Here is a 16,870-nt window from a genome sequence, read left to right on the forward strand (position 1 = left end):
AGACGGGGTGTTGCTGCCCTTCCAGGCGCTGCTGGACCGCTATGACCTGTCTACAGGTGACTTCCTGTTACATACGGCGATCACGAGGGCAATGCAACTACACTGGAAGGAAGGGGTGAATGAGCCAAAAACAAAAATGGCCTGCCAGTATACCATGATGGCAGCTGGTACGGTAAAGGCGGTTACATGCCTGTACACTAGAATGCTCAATGAAGGATTGCCGCCACTAGACACGCTTAAGAATAAGTGGGAAACCGATATAAGGAAAGAAATCCGGGAGACAGTCTGGGCGCAGCTGCAACGCCGGGCATGGAAGAGTACACGTAACACGCGCTTCCAATTAGTTCATTTCTACATTCTTCATAGGGCATACTTAACCCCGGGAAGGATCAAGAAATACTTCGCGGTTGCTGAGGCGGCCTGCCCCAGATGTGGGATGGAAGGTGTAGAGATTGTCCATATGCTTTGGTCGTGCACTAGCTTAACCCTCTATTGGCGAACGGTGGGGGATACACTTAACAGGATAACGGACCGCGAACTACAGTTTGATATGGCCATAGGGGTCCTCCATTGGTTCCCACATACCCCTAAAACCAAGATTACAAGTAAGTTCATCGATATGGGACTGATCTTGGCAAAGCGTGAAATTACATCTCACTGGAAGGCGCAGCAGGGCCCAACGATTAATAAGTGGCGCTCTGAATTCCTTAAATGAGCGGGAGGGGAAAGCGCATTGAGATTCCAACTAGCAAGGCACCAACAGAATGATAGAGCTCTGGAGGCGGCGCAGGCATGGGAGGCTCTGGTACAAACACTGCGCGACTCTGATACAGAGCTTGATCAAGAAGGCTAGTATTCAGACTATACACCCAAACCACGGCAGGTATATTGTATGCTTTACTGATTGATAATACTATACTCCACATCCACGATGACTTTTTTGATTCATGGCACCGAGGGCGGGGGGGTTGGGTGGAGGGGGGGTTGTTGGGCTTTCTTTTTGACATTCCCCTATTATTATGTGCCTTGATTGGGTTTGCTTTACAGGTTTCAACCTGGGATCGGGTTCAACTTGGGACTCTTGTTTAACGTCCTATCAGTGGGACTCGTGTATGAGGGGATGAGGGGGAGCCGGAAATGTTATGACTGATGTATGCTTTGTTCCGAACTAATAAAAATATGTTGGAAAAAAAAACACAGTCAAGAGCTGATGACAGATCCATGAAGGCAAGGTGGACAGTACCCTTTTGGACAACAGTGTGCTTAATATTAAAAAGAGGTTAAGGCACTGTGTAATAGTAGAGCGGCCACTGCAGAAGCCATACTGAGAAATGGACAAAATACTATTTTCCAGCGCCCAATTAGAAAGTCTCTGCAGTAGGATTCTGCCCACTATTTTGACCATGGAATCAATTAAAGAAATAGGTCTGTAACAGAGGGGGCTACCCTTGTCCCCTTTTTTAAAAACTGGGACAATCGTTGAGACCCCCCATGACTGCGGGCAGCCAATTTTGGCAGCTGCGTTAAAGACCAATTCCAATATGGGAGCCCAGAAGCCAGGCTCTGACTTATATAAATCTGGCGGAATCCCATACGGTCCCGGTGCTTTCCCAGCAGTAAGCCCCACTATTCCCTCAATGACCTCACCTCTTTCAAACCTAATAGAGTCAACGCTATTGCAAGGAGCGAGACTAAAATTATCATTCGTCGTACAACAATACAGTTGCGTGAAGTGTGCTTCCCATTCCTCCTTTGTTATGCAGCATTCCAAACCCTCCCCTGGATCCTGATCCAAAAAGGGTCTTTTTTACTACCGCCCACAATCTAGTGCTACACTTCAAAGTAGAGGGGTCGAGAATCTCACACCATGCCTCTTCTCTTAAGGATTCCTTGCGTCTATTAATAACGGATTTGTATTCTTTCCTACACTGTTGAATATTCTCTTTTATTCTGGGATTTGCTGCCAGGGCTAACCTTAGATTACGTGAAGCCCTATAGCAGTCATGATTGAACCACCTAGGTCCCCCTATCTCTTTATGCTTTACCGGGGCTGACATAAACTGAGACACCTTATCTGAAATATTTTGAAAAGCACTTAGAACCTGGCTTGGTTCCGTCCCTTCTCGTGTACATTTTGCAATTTCCTTGATACAGTTGGCCTTAATGTCTTTATACAATAAATCAGGTGTGATCATAGACCATTTAAGTTGCCATCTACCGTCAGTAGTACTCAGCCTACCATTAGTACAATTCCGTTCTTCTTTACCTACCCATGGACCCTTCAAATATACAGTCAGGGGATTATGATCACTAAATTCACTGTTTTCAATAGTGAAGGAGTCCACAAAAGTCTGCATTTACACAGAGAGTAAGACGTAGTCAATAAAGGTTCCCTTCCCATGACCCTTAAAAGTTGGAATCTCAAAGCACTTCGAGGGATCCCTCATTGCCATTGTCAGTGATAAATCCAGGTTAGTCAGTAAATCATTAAAAACTTCCCCCTCCACTGTATGTTCCAGGTGCAAGCCCTCAAGACGGTCACAATGCAAGTCTGAGAGACTTTTAAACAGGGGGTCACCACATGGATGAACATTAAAGTCGCCCATAATCATAAGATTATGGAGGCATACCTTCATTGAAGTGCTAATGAATGCATTTAATGCTAGTATAGAACTCGAAGCTGAGTTATGATTAACCGCATTATAACAATTTACCAGACCAAGAAAACAGTTATCTCCATTTAGTACAAAACCAATAATTCCATCATTGCCTGTTAAAACTCTACGTATTTTACAAGAGAGTGCTACAGAAATAAAAGTGACCAGGCCCCCCCTCGGTCTACCTCTGCCAGATGCTGTCGCAGGAACATAGAAAGCCTTGTACCCCTCCAGAAAGAAGTCACAATCTACTAACCAGGTCTCCTGCAGACAGATGATCAGAACCTGCTTGATGTATCTGACCCAGTTACAATCTGTCATCTTTGTGCCTAATCCCGAAACATTCCAAGAGATTACATTATTACTAGTCAATTTCACATTTGAAATCTCCGTGAGACCCATTTCACCAGATTTTTCATTTCCTTGATCCAGTGTCTCCTCACGTCAATCACATGCCTCAAGGCCAGAAAGTGAATCAGATCTATTCTGTGTTTCCACCATAAACCCATTCCTAGTTTGATTATCAACTTTGTACAAGTATGGCGCTGACAAAACAGGAGTCTGTGATTGAAACAATGGCCTGTAGTTCCTGTGTTTAGGCGGAACTTTGATCAAGTGGGTATAAAAATAACCTAATGGGCGGACACATATGCTGTTTGCATTACACAGTAGAGATGAAGCTCTTAATAAAACTGTTGCCACATGTTGAGGATGTCTGAAGTTAACAACAATACAATCCCCAGTATTTACCTTTCTAGATGGGCCAACCCAGTTAACCCTTCTAACTGAAAGTATTTCTTCCGAGTATGCAATTGGGATTCCACAGTTAGTATTCTACCATGCAACTGTTTTATTTTGTAATGAATCATGAGATTTCCCATGTAACTGGACAAGATGATCTTCTATGGTTGGAACATTAGTCAAAACAGCCACATAGGGTGCGCAGTCAGGTGGGAGATTAATATACCGACTTCTTCTTATTTGTCTAGAGTCCGATCTGCCATCCTGAACTACTGATGTCTGTGCAGTCAGATCAATTTTTGGTGGGGGTTCAGACGGAGTGTTATCGGCTGCGGTGACTTGCCGACTAGTCTGCAGTGCAGACTCCCTCATAGGTCCCTGCCTTGTACCCTTAACCTTAGGTCTGACAGGCGAGGCCGCTAACTGGTGTGCTGTTAACAGTCCACCTAGTCTGTCTACCTCTAGAGCCAGGGTGTCCAGCTTGCTTGACAGTGGTCTAATTAGCTCCTCCATTTTTCTCACAATTTTCCCTTCTAAGGCGCCAATCAGGAGGGTAAGTTGGTCAATTAGTAATTTAGTACCACCCTCATTATGTCCCTCAGAAGGACAGGAGCCTATAATCGGGCCATTATCAACTGGTGCAACTATTTCTGCTCTTTTTTTATTATGCTTGCCCCCCCGTTTGGGCTGTGATTTTCTACAGTTTCTCACCGGTCTTGGTGCTAACTGTACCTGTTCTGTTTCAACCTCCTCAATAGAGGTATCTGGCAGATCTTCCTTCGTTTCTGCATGTACCTGCGCTACAGTTATTAATACATCCCTATTGTTAGTATTGTTAATATCAGGGTTATCAGGCATGGGTATTTCCACTGTTGGGAGAAGCGCCTCATCCTGTAGCAGTGAAGCACTTCCCCGGCCTAAAGAGGCCCTTCTGTCATTATTAATTTGATTATCTTTTTTGACTAGATAATTATCCATAGTACCCAGCCCTGAAGTAGGTTTATCTACTTGGCATCTAGACATCACGTCAGCTAAGTATAACTCTCAATGTAAGGACCAATACGATGGAGTGGAACAGTCGACAAAAATACAAAGCACTTTGCACAAACACCCAAGTATCACGAGTAAAAATAAAGTCTCACTTCAATAGTTGTGGTCCATATCTACAGAATCAATGTCTGTGGCCCAGCCCAGTCTCCTCAGGCCTCTGAGGGCCTAAGAGGGCCCACCCTTTGCCCGGGCTTAGCCCGGCGCAGTCCTGCGCGCGTCCCGCGATGCGGGTTTGTGAGTAGCTTTTAAAGCCTCCCGGCGTCTCCCTGGGGCGCTGCCGTCATGCGCGCCGCAAGGGATGATGGGATTAGCAGTCCGATGACTCATGGCGGTGGCGGCTACTGCGGGACCCCCGGTGCTGGATTCTCCGGTTGGTGTTCGCGCTAGCCGGTTAGCAGTATGCTAGCGTTTTTCTCCCGCTCCCGCTCGGGTTGTGAGTAGTTTTTAAAGACTCTCGGCGTCTCCCTGGCATGCCGCCGTCATGCGCGCCGCAAGGGATGATGGGATTAGCAGTCCGATGACTCATGGCGGTGGCGGCTACTGCGGGACCCCCGGTGCTGGATTCTCCGGTTGGTGTTCGCGCTAGCCGGTTAGCAGTATGCTAGCGTTTTTCTCCCGCTCCCGCTGGGGTTGTGAGTAGCTTTTAAAGCCTCCCGGCGTCTCCCTGGCGTGCTGCCGTCATGCGCGCCGCAAGGGATGATGGGATTAGCAGTCCGATGACTCGTGGCGGTGGCGGCTACTGCGGGACCCCCGGTGCTGGATTCTCCGGTTGGTGTTCGCGCTAGCCGGTTAGCAGTATGCCAGCGTTATTCTCCTGCTCCAGCTGGGGTTGTGAGTAGCTTTTAAAGCCTTTCGGAGTCTCCCTGGCGCGCTGCCGTCATGCGTGCCGCAAGGGATGATGGGATTAGCAGTCCGATGACTCGTGGCGGTGGCGGCTAATGCGGGACCCCCGGTGCAGGATTCTCCGGTTGGTGTTCGCGCTAGCCGGTTAGCAGTATGCTAGCGTTTTTCTCTTGTGAATTCTATACTCAGGCGGATAACACAGGAAATGTCTGTTTTTTGGGATGAGAATATAATGGAACTGGAAAGAACGCTCACCTTCTTTCTAATGCACTAAAACTGTCACAGTGTCAATATCACAGATAGATACTACCGCAAAACATTGAATGAGTACGTGCCTAGGCTGCGATTTAGAACCTCTGCTCTCTCTATCTCTCTCTCTCTCTCTCTCTCTCTCTCTCTCTCTCTGTTTCAGCAATCACCATTTCCACCCCTCACCACTCCAAGCAGACTCTGTGAATAGGCTGAACATGTCACCCTGTTCATAAGGTAGAGGGGGTGCACTCACGCGCATGCGTATAATTCCAATCATCTTCTGCTTGTAAATTGTGTTAACCCCTGCACCATGAATTGACTGTGACCCAAAACTAGGTCATTGGAAAACAGCAACCGTGAAACTATCCGGCCATCAATCACAGCTCCAGCACGCCAGCAGGTGCCAGGGGTCTGCTCTTCACAAGAGGAAGAATATATGACTTCCCCTGCTGCTAGATAGATAGATTTCTTTGTGACTTCCTGGGTAGGAATCACTTATTATTTTTACTGGCAGGCCACGAACACCCCAGTGGACCCTGGATCAGGAGGTCAGGGCCCGTCCACACAGTGTAAATGAAGACCGATGGTTCTAAGCGCCTGACCAGGGGAAGATTGTCCCACACGAAGATGGTGATATTTCAGGTCAGTCAAGTGTCTGCCCAGGCCAAAACACCAGGCCGCTACTTGACAGGTGACTCAGCCCTACGTGTCTCTTAGGGGCAGTGTAGTCTTTGGGCCAGTCTGAAGGTATAGCATGTATGTATGTGGTATTTATGGAGCACAAACCTAGTTGATTAGGCAGTGGAGTGCTGTACAGGGTCAAAGGCAATAATACAGTCAACAAATCTATGTTGTATGAAGATGGGGATCTGCCGGGCACTCTTCCCCTTCTCTCCATTCGTAAGTGTGCTGCCCGCTGATATTTTTACCAGGACGTGCACAGCAGATCAAAAGAAGGCTCCACTGTCAGCAACAACTATTAATTGCTTCTAGTCAGTTGTGCTCACATTGTACTTCTCAGAAGAATATGGGTTTGAGTTAGCCCTATAGATTCACCGGTATGTCTTCCGCAGGTGAACCAGGTTTTTGCAGCTGGTACATAATCAACAGTGCTATGTGCAATGACAGATATTTTTTACTTGAAGGCATGGCCATTGGACTTATGGGATTTTGCAGCATTTTCTGCATAGTTATGGATTTGCTGCATTTGCCTAATAAATCATCATCAAATACCCTATCTGCAGATTTTAACAAAAAAATTGTTTCCAGCTCAAACAGCCAAAAAGTTACTAAAAATGCAGCAATACATGATGTCAATCAGTGGAAGGCCCCTCACAAAGGTTGCCAACCCCCCACCTTTCTGTTGATTATTGCTGTATTTGGTTGTTAAACTGGTATTAATGAAGTAAAAGATTTAACCAAATACATGTAAAAATGACAAAATAATAAGGTACAACTATCACAAAATGTGTTGCATTATGTCGCAAAATGTGACTTTTCTTATGGCATAGTTAAGTAATTTCTGCCACATTATCTTGCCCTCCCATGCCATATAATTCCATTGATCCTGCTGGAAGGTTACACCATAATCTCGACAACAAATGCGTGACTATAACATTCTCATTGGAACTGAAGGCTGACTACAGCTTACATCCACACAAAGTGCTCAGCAGTAGCCACAGTAACACCTTCACTTAGAGACCCTCTGGGTGAAGAGCTTAAAGACTTTATCCGCAGATATGTTATGGGGATATGTCCAGCGCTCTATCACCCAGGAAAATATCCAGGTGCTAAGCAGGTGACGGTCTAGCCAGGACTAGGGATTAGGGAGGTTGCTCAAAGATCCAGGTCTTCAGCTCCTTGCGAAATTCAGTCGGAGGGAGGCTGCTCAGCTGTGTAGGCAGATATAGTCATTAAGGCATCTGAGTGACTCAGTACTCAGTAAACGGTAAAAAGTAACATTTTATTTGATCCAGACCTCAACTGAGATCAACAAATACAGAAGTAAAATAATTTTAAATACTCATAAAAATGATTAGATAAAATACTTTTGCTTTTTAGGCTCACTACAAGTCGGTACAGTAGCAATGTTCTACCACCTACTCATACAGCATGCGATAGGATTAGATATGGTGAAATCTTCGGTTTAGTGCTTATAACTTAAAACAGCTGCAAAAAGCTTTAAAAAAACTTAAACAGATTATGATAGACTAATTAATTAACGGGAGAATTACACAATTTGATTAGGTCTTGGGCAGAGACTGCGTTATACTTTAATTGAATTGGGGTTATATAACGTTGACGAGCCGCAACTATGCTCACATTATGACATATTAATAAAACGTGTAGAAAATCTTGTTGGCCACCTTTGCATAATTCGCATAAACCTTTGGGATTATTAGTACAATCCCAATTAGCTAACAAAGTGGCTAATGGGAGTATACCCAAGCGAAAAGAGTAGAATACAACGCCTTACTCCATGCTTCAATTGAAATCGCAAATAGGGAGCATAGGTTTTAAATTCTATTTGTTCTGCAAACTGTTTATAGTGCTTCAATTGACTGCAGTGTTCTTTATCAGATTCAAAGCTGATTCTAGGGACCAAATGTTTTAAAAACAATTTCAGATGTGCTGGGGACCACTGCTATAAAAAAGTGCGACAGTGCATTGAGAGACCTCAAAGGTTTTCACCATATTCCTATTAAAAGTATACCCAGTCGCTTCCTCTCTGAAAGTCCCCAATTTTAACAAATGTCTTAAGGTGTCTGGGGCTGCATGTATTAAATTGTACGCCCACCTAATAATATTTGAAATTACTCTGTTTGAGATGCCCATTACCGATAGCTCAAGTTGTAGGGCTTGAACTGGCACCGACTTAGCCACTTTTATCAATTTTCGGAGTATGGTCCCTGCTTTTACTTTTATAGATTGCCATGTTTTATTTTGTGAATATTCCATGGCATACGATAAAATCGGAGGGATTTTCATACTGTAGACTTCCAACATTGGTGTAAAGAGTCTATTTCCCGTGGAGTGGTACAATCTCTGTAAAGCCCTAACGTGGGAATCTGTGGCAGAGGTGGGCTGTATCTTACAGATTGGAAGTAAAAATATGACCCAAATACACATACTCTCTTACAGTCTCTATTGGTTCATCTCCTAAGGACCAGATATAAGGTAAGGCCTTCCTTCTGCCACTGAAAGTGATTGCTTTCGTTTTATTAATATTTGGCGTCAGGAAATTTTCGATTGCATACAGATTTAATTCATTCAAAGATCTTTGTAAACCTATCGGGATCTGGTCAAGTATACCGATATCATCTGCATGCATTAAACAAGGTATATCGACTTGAGCTAATTTTGAAGGGAAATTCTTACTTTGAGAGCATCTGAGTGAGGTAATGCTACAGCTGAAACTCTGCGCGAGACATGCAGGTCAGTGGTTCAAATCTGTGTGCCTTGATGCGGCTAACTCTGCTCTTGGTTGGGGGAAGAGCCGCGCAAAGTTGAGAAGTTTCGAGATTTATTGTCACCTCCTTTGACATGGTGGAGTACAATGAGGCACGTTTTGAAAATTAAAGAATAAAAAATATAATTAGGACATCGAAAAATCTGCACAGAAACAAAAAGTGAAAATACATGAAGTAAAATCTGTTAAAAGAAGAATGTGTTCAGTACAGGGGTAAGCATGGGCGGAAAATTCGTTCCGCTCGTGGAATTTGCGGATTTTTGGCAATCTCACGATCCGTGAATCTTGCGAAATTGCCCAAAAATCCGCAATTCGCGAGTTGGCTAATTTTTTTTACTTGTTCGCGCTTCAAAAATACAATCTTGCGCGCGCGGAGTTGACTTACCATGTTTCTGAGTTCGCCAAGTTATTTTCCTCCCGATTTGCGTGTGCTGTGACATTTTGGATGTGACTGCGTGTTCGCGCAAGACTTTTCGACCGCCAGTATGTCATGGAGTCCCGCCATCTTGCAGTGCGAGACTTTAAGAACACGAATACGTCATAAGGGCCCGCGATCACATATCGTGATAGTAAACAATAGCGAATACATAGATGCGACGCGCAGCGGACATCCGGCGGGAGATTTGAACAGCTCGCTTTCCCGAAGTCGCAAAAATTTAAAGCCACGGTGAAAAAAAATCTTGCAAACTCGTAAAAATAAAAAATCCGCAATCTCATGAAAGTTTGCGTATTTTGCAATCCGCGAGTACGCTTTCGCGCGAATTCGCGTATCGCGAATTCGCAAAATTCATCCATACTTATACAGGGGCAGCGCATGGTGGACACTGGCCGATGTTGCACCATTCCAGTGGAGAACATCAAAGCTGCAGGAAGATCTGCAAGAGGATCTGGACAGATGTGAGTAATCTGTTTGTTGTGACAATGCTGTGTGTTTTGGGGTGAAGGCTGTGATTTCATCTACCGCGACACCCTTTTTGCTTTCCTCCATTTACTTCCTCTCTGGAACCCTGACTGGTGTGCAATGACAACGGGGAACTCTTCTCTCCACTTAGATTAGAGGTCTCCCTGCACCCCCCGGCTTGTTTGACGTGGCAAGCACTGCTCCTATCCTGTCAAAGTTAAAACAGTTTGTACCTTGACACAGACGTACTGGTGCTGCGTGACATTTGAATAGTGTTTAACAACACTGTTGGATGGCTCTTTGTCACACTTTTTTTTGGATAAAATCCCAGTGTCCGACCCCCTTTTCTAATTATACTTAATACTTTTGCTACATTTTTTAACTAATGTAATTTCGTTGCTGCTAGCCCATATTCTCCATCCTCCGTGAGTTGTGCCTTTAGCAGACAGTGTTTGTTGCTTTCATATTCTGTTACCGCATTTTCATTTTGCACTATACTGCGCTTCAAACATCGCTTTTAACCAATTTTCACTTTGTCAATGTATGTTGGTTTTTGTAAAACTTTATTGTTTGGGACTAACAGTTACCTTAACCCCTTTCCATTGCTCCCCACTGAGAACAAATGCTCTTTTCATCCGGTTATAGCAGTTGTGTAAGGCTAAATGAGAAGAGTTAATATAACACCCAGGATAATGTGCTGCATGGCTAAATACTTTAAAGTTTCCTAAAGGCGAGACCGTTGCGTTGCAAATGCTTGTTATCTGGAGACTTGGGGGAATGCTGGGTGTAAGGAACTTTGTTGCTCCCCAGAGATTCCACAACTCTTTGTCACAGAAATGTGAAGAAAATTTGTTTTTTTTAGTCAAAGTGTGAGGTTTGCAAGGGGTTCTGGCTTAAAAAACCCAGTGAAAGCCACACAAGTCCCCCCACCCTGGATTCTTCAAGGATACTAGTTTTCATTTTCTACCAACTGAGCTAGTGCCCAACAACCATAGCTACTCACTTAAAAAAGAGTGAGTTGAGTGAAAAAGTGTGATCTATCCATGTTGTGTTTTTGGGCCATTTCATGTCACGGGCAATAGGCCTACCCATACAACATACAAGTGAGGTACCATTTTTATCGGAAGACATGTGGGAGCATAGAATAGTGGAACATTTGTTATTATCAATTGGATTTCACTGCATTTGTGCCTTCCATAGGTAAGCCAGTGTGTAAGAAAGAACACATTTTGAAGAACACCGTTAAATTGTATGCTAGTAACATGATCCACATTTTCAGAAATCTACAAATAAACAATGCTCCTTAGCTCCATAATATATGTTCATTTCAGAAATATATGGGTTTCCTTGATACCCATTTTCACTCTACATATTTTACCATATTGATTGGTCTATAGTATACAATGAAAAATCATTGTATGGTGCAGCTCAGTTGTCTCTGAGTACCTTGGCTGCTTGGAGAACCTTTCAACCATTGAGTACCGGCACTTTTCCTTGAACAAGGAAAGTACTGGTACTCACGAGGCTTTGAAGCAGATGTCGCTCGTTCATCGATCACCTCTGCAGCACTTTCAACTTTTAGTCACAATGGAAGCCTGGGGTGGGCAAAAGACAGCCGCTCTTGTCACCTGTACACAGATCTGCATGTTTTACTCTGGAAGTCATCAGAGCAGAGGTGTGGCTTCACGGAGGTTAGTTTATCCTTTGTTCTTACACAGCGGGCGTAGACAGGCGGCTGCAAAACCTAATGGGGGAAGGTGTGAAAGGTATTGCTCACAGTAACACAGGGCTGCAATGACGCTCCTGTAGCAGAATTTGCTATAAACTGCTGCCATTAGACTTTTTAACACAAATTCGCCAGTACATTTATCACAAGACAAAATGTTGAGCACTATGTAAAAGTTAAAAAATACTTGATAGTGTGCATCTACAAAACTCATACAAGTATTTTTTCCATAAAAAAGAAATATTATTGCCTGCGGTGGGTATTTTCAATATGCCTAAGAAACAAGAAGCTGGGGCCTTTCTCTTGAGTAAGTAAGATTGGGACACCATGAATAGTAATACAATGAATAACTCTGGTGGGTAATTCACTCACCATAAAATTGCATAGAGGGGCATTGTGCCTGCTGGAAAGCATAGCTTGCAACATGTAGTTCAGAGATTTTGTATTTTTTTATTTATGTAGATAGCTAAGTGGGATGCTGCTTTTGTTGCATAGATCCTTGTCTTCCCTTTAGCTCACAAGTTAACATCCTTGACATATATCTTCGGTAATTGTGCCGCTGCAGCAAGGACCTACATTGAACAACAAGGCATATATATGTAGAATCTTACTGGTTTTTCCTAAATCTTTTAATTGTTTGAAGTTGCTGAAAAAGGGTTACTTTGTGTAGTAATGAACACTGATTGGTAAGTGCTATATAAATAGGTATTAGTGTAAAAAACGAATGGAGCGATACATCTGGTATTCTAACAATGCAGGTTTCTTGCATAAAAAAGTTGAAAATGTGAAAAAGGTAGCCCCGCCCCTTGTGCCGCGTTTAGTACCGCCAATCTGCCTGCCCCAAACTCCACCCCAGTCTATCCCTCCTTTTGATGAGTACCTGCACTTATTTTTGTCCTTTTAAAGCACTGGCTAAAACCCCACAACCAGAAGGGTCTAGCGGACAAAATGATGCACTGCTTTTATAAATCAACCATTGTAACAAGAAGTTAAGGATGAAAACATTGTCACAAATGGCCATTTCTTCCTACTTATTTTCAATATTTGTTTATTTCAACTGTTAGTTTATTTGGGAACTACACATATGTGCCCTTGTTGAATACAGAATTTTAACTACTTTATAGAAATCTATAGCTTTTCAGAATTGCCCATGGGTTTCACAGTGGTTTCCAACACAAACTGGAAGTAGGTTGCCAGCACAAATCATAGGGAAAATGTGCTACCTCTTTAAAAAATGCTTAGACTGTGATAACAAATTAGCTTTTTATTCAGCTCTGCATGTTCCCGGAAGCTGGGAAGATGGTGACTTTAGCACAGCAAAACAAGTGCTGATGCCATTAAGAAAAACAACAAACTTTTTTATCCTGAGCACTTTTGTTCCTATCTTTCCCCAAAAACTCAAAATGTAGCTACATTTTTCCTATGGTCTGGGTTCCCTCAAGGGGAATCCACAACATTGTGGTAGCTTTCAAATCCACTAGATGTTGTAAAAAAGGATGCAAATTTGGTGTGGATACCACAAGAGGGAAAAGGTTTTGGAGTCCTTAGCACAAACTATCCCAAATAGCCAAAAAAAGGTTCAGCACTGAGGGGTGGGGGGGGGCAGCATTCATGGGGTAAATAACACTGATTGAGAACAAATAACCATTAAATTAAGTTTATAAGTCCACGGTCATGTTATATATTTTTGTCATCTTTTTTGCGTTCACACGCTTCCAACCAAGTACATGATCATCAGCTGACACTTATTTCAACCCTAATTGTACTTTTTCTAGGCTGTGTGTACGAAGAAAATGTGAAAACAGTGTGAGTCCAACCTGACATATGAAATCTGTTTGATTCATGCATGAGTTACATGCATTGCATTCTGTTGATGGTACAAGCAGAACTTAAATGTGAATCGGAGAGAGACCTCCATAGCAGACTTGTAATGCTCCTTACACATGTTATAGAGCACTATTAGAGCAATATCCAATAGGACAGTCAAATTATAAAAGAAAAAAGAAAAAGGAAAAAAATTACATGCTGTGTGTATAGGCCATATCTGTGATAGAGTACCCATGTTCTGCGGCAAATAATGGACTGAGACCACAAAATGTGCACCAGAGAGAAAAGAAAGTATTGTATTGTAATTGCATTTATATAGCGCTTACTACCCCTGACGAGGCGTCGAAGCGCTTTTTCGGCGGGTAGCACGCTACTCCGGGACCCACAGAGGATTAGTGTTGAATTAGTATAGTGAAACATGCAAGTACATTTTAAGTGATAGATAGCTTAGTCAGTTATTTGGATTTGGAATGATAGCAGAAGGATAGAGTAGGACAAAGGTTTGTATTTATTTATCGCTCGCTTGTTGACGCACGCTATTCAGGGAGCCTATAAAGGATTGGTGGTGAATTAATATGGTGAAATATGAGGTAATTTCAGTGGTGGATATTAGTCTGTTACTTGGAGTGAGAAGGATAGCGGATGGATAAAAGGGTAAGAAAGATTAGCATTCATATAGCACTTGTTACCCCTGATGGGTGTTGAAGCGCTTTTCTGACGAGTAGCACGCCACTCCAGAACCCATAAAGAATTAGTGTTGAAAATTAGTATAGTATAAATATGAAGTAATTTGAGTAGTAGATATGTTATTCAGTTATTAGTATAGTTGAATATGGAATATGGAATTTGAGAAGTGAACATGTTAGTCTGTTAATTTTGATTGAAAAAGGATAGTGGAGGGATAAAAGAGTGAAGGATTTTTTTTTTTATAAGTCTTAGCAGTAGGAAGAGGCTTTTGGATGAGTAGAAAGGAGTTTTGGAGGGAAGGAGTCAGAGGGCAGCATTTCTGGCCCTAGTCCCGACCAGTCCCAAACAGGCCCAAACAGGCAACTACCCTTGTCCTCTCCACCCTCAACAGGCCCAAACAGGCAACTACCCTTGTCCTCTCCACCCTTAACAGGCCCAAACAGGCAACTACCCTTGTCCTCTCCACCCTTAGCCTCGACGCCCGGGCAGAGACGCCCTAAGCCTGGCCTTTCTTGTAGCCCTAGTAATCAGGTGACCCCTTCAGCCAATGGGAACCCTAGCCCTAACACTATCCAATCACAACACTAGCCCTAACATCTAGAACCAAGAGGAGACCAGGACCTTACAGCCAATCTTAGCCCTAGTCCAAGGACCCAATCAGTTCAAAAAACCCTGATCTCAACATCCAATAAAGGCCTTAGCCCTACCACTAGTCCCAACACAAGTCCAAGCAGCCAATGGTATAGGTAGACCTAGTCCCTACTTCAAATAGAAAGCCTAAACCTACTCTTAGTCCCACAACTGGTCGAACAACCAATCACACCAGAAGCCCTAAATAGCTACTTCCAATTAAAGGTCTAACCCTAGCATTAGTCCCACCCTACTCCCAACAACCAATAACATGGGAAACCCTAGTCCCTACTTCCATTAGAAATCCTAACCCTAGCCCTAGTCCCAACCCTGCAATGATTGAATCACAGACCGAGAAACCAATCAGAAGCCTCAAATACCCAACCAATGAGGACATTAACCCTAACCCAATAGAAACACCAGAGACAACCACCAATCAGAGTACACATGTGCCAACCACTAGCACACCATATAACGTCCCAGCAACCTCAGACAAGGTTTGCTGGCCAGGGAGTTGGAAGCTGCTTGCTCCTGTTCAGAATCTCCTAGGAGACAGACAGGCTCAATCCACAACTTTGGACTTCAAAAGCTAAAGGCTTCACTAACTCGAAATCTAACAATACTGTTTGAATAAAGCTTTACTCCCCCTGCTGGCCAAAAAACGAAGTGCACAGGCACCAGTAAATACAGTTTAAGCAGCTCACAGAAGCACCCTCTGATGTAGAAAATCCCTGTTGCTGGGGGGGGCTGGCCTCACTGGCTTGTGAGCACAAAATGGTGGCTGGGGGTGCACTGTTTGAGCACACAGGCCTAAGCACAGAGCAAAGGAGAAATTTGGAGGGAAAACAGATTTGTCACCAAGGAATGAGAGGGACAAACTACAGAGGTTGGACTGAAAATCCCACAATTCAACACACTAAATGAAAGCAATCATGGGCAGGGAAAACCACACATTTAAAACACAACACGGGTGATAAAATATGCAATTACAGGCAGGCTAAAACTACAACTTTTAACTGTAACAGCCACAGGCATAGACAGTAAACACAGAAAATGAAAATCGTTTTTTACACAACTTTTTGTCTTGGGAAGAGACAGCACTAGTCTGTCTCCTTACCACTTCCTGGACTCTGCTCAATCTGCAATCTGGGGTACATGTAGGCTGCAACTCACAAGATGGAGGAGAGTGATTTGGGGTGCACCCAGCAAGCCCTCAAGGGGCCTGGGCAGGTGTGAGAGGAGGGCTCAGACCTGCCTGGTAGCTGAATAGCCAATGGGCTGCTGGCCTGGGGGTGGGGCCTGGGCAGCTGCTTGTTCCTGTTCATAATCTCCTAGGAGACAGACAGGCTCAATCCACAACTTTGGACTTCAACAGGTAAAGGCTTCACTAACTCGATATCTAACAATACTGTTTGAAATTTGAATAAAGCTTTACTCCCCCTGCTGGCCAAAAAACGAAGTGCACAGGCACCAGTAAATACAGTTTAAGCAGCTCACAGAAGCACTCTCTGATGTAGAAAATCCCTGTTGCTGGGGGGGGGGGAGGCAGGGGGGCTGGCCTCACTGGCTTGTGAGCACAAAATGGTGGCTGGGGGTGCGCTGTTTGAGCACACAGGCCTAAGCACAGAGCAAAGGAGAAATTTGGAGGGAAAACAGATTTGTCACCAAGGAATGAGAGGTACAAACTACAGAGGTTGGACTGCAAATCCCACAATTCAACACACTAAATGAAAGCAATCATGAGCAGGGAAAACCACACATTTAAAACACAACATGGGTGATAAAATATGCAATTACAGGCAGGCTACAACTACAACTTTTAACTGTAACAGCCACAGGTATAGACAGTAAACACAGAAAATGTCAATCGTTTTTTAAACAACTTTTTGTCTTGGGAAGAGACAGCACTAGTCTGTCTCCTTACCACTTCCTGGACTCTGCTCAATCTGCAATCTGGGGCACATGTAGGCTGCAACTCACAAGATGGAGGAGAGTGATTTGGGGTGCACCCAGCAAGGCCTCAAGGGGCCTGGGCAGGTGTGAGAGGAGGGCTCAGACCTGACTGGTAGCTGAATAGCCAATGGGCT

This window comes from Lissotriton helveticus, chromosome 4_1 (assembly GCF_964261635.1).
Source record: "Lissotriton helveticus chromosome 4_1, aLisHel1.1, whole genome shotgun sequence".
NCBI lineage: Eukaryota > Metazoa > Chordata > Amphibia > Caudata > Salamandridae > Lissotriton > Lissotriton helveticus.